The sequence below is a fragment of the Acyrthosiphon pisum genome, chromosome A1 (assembly GCF_005508785.2).
Source record: "Acyrthosiphon pisum isolate AL4f chromosome A1, pea_aphid_22Mar2018_4r6ur, whole genome shotgun sequence".
Lineage (NCBI taxonomy): Eukaryota > Metazoa > Arthropoda > Insecta > Hemiptera > Aphididae > Acyrthosiphon > Acyrthosiphon pisum.
This window is the reverse complement of record NC_042494.1, coordinates 58439940-58441091: the sequence shown is the minus strand read 5'-3', so window position 1 is coordinate 58441091 and position 1152 is coordinate 58439940. Positions and strand designations below refer to the sequence as shown.

Genomic DNA, 1152 nt, shown 5'->3' with positions numbered 1-1152 from the left:
GGTTCTTAATAAATAAACATTGGCATTGTTTATCAGTGGCGCAACCAGGATTTATTCAAGGGGGGGGGGAGTCCAAAAAAATGTATTTAACTACTGTTTTTCTGTCCTTTTCCTGAGTATATACATACATTTCATTTCTTAATAAACACAATTGGCCGAGTTTAAGACCAATAAAAAAAAACACACAATTATATTATTTACATTTTAGATTCTGAGTGGAAAGATAAATGTATTAATTTTACAATGATATGTTTTTTTTTAAATTTTTAAATTTTTTTTTGTGTCTGTCATCACCTTTTAAGACAGTAAAAGTGCTTGGATTTTCTTCAACAGTTTCTTTTCTAATAGGAAAGTGAATCTAGTTGGTACTTTGGGGGGTCAAAAGTAAAAATTTCCCAGTAGTTTTCAAAAACGCCGTGAAAAACAAAATAAAAATTAAGGAAAAACGGGAATTTTTACGCAAAATCTGTTTTCGAGAAAATTGATTTTGGTTTTTGGTGCAACTCTTAAACAAATTACCGTAGGCACATGACATTTTGACTGAATGTTAATATTTTCATTTTCTACACACCATACAATTTTGAAAATATTTTGACTTATTTTGAGCTCTTTACGGACATTTTCAGTTTTCATTTTTATTAGTTTTTTTTCTATAAATATCAATAAAATTTTATTTGTTGGTTAAAAAAGCTTGAAAATTTAATAGAAGGCTCCAAGTATATTATTTCAATGGCAGATGAAAAAAATTAGAAGTCTATAGTCACAATTTATTTTTACAAGCATCTTAAGTTCAAATATTGACAAAAAACGTAAAAATTACGAAAATTTGCAAATTATTTTGAGTTAGAAATTCATGAAAAATTTTCTTTTTAAATCTAAGATTTGAAAATGTAATACGAGATTCCTCATAAGTTTGTCTATCTTTTTTTAAAAAAAAAATCTCTACAAGTCAAATTAAATTTTTATGAGCATTTGAAATTCCTATTTTTACAACACTTGATATTCACTGGATTTATCATGTTACGATTTTCTTATTTTGTTGTAATTAAAAAACGAATGACTGTAGATACTTGAAAATTCCACCGAATGTTTATATAGCATTTTCTATACACGATAAATTTTGATAATAATTTGACTCTTTTGAGCTGTTTA

At 26.1% G+C, this 1152-nt stretch overlaps 1 protein-coding gene across 2 annotated transcripts in view; it reads right to left on the bottom strand.

The window, feature by feature from the left end:
* The window catches only part of LOC100167276 (lysosomal acid glucosylceramidase), a 33652-nt gene that overhangs the window by 7632 nt on the left and 24868 nt on the right, over positions 1–1152 (bottom strand). The window lies entirely within an intron of this gene.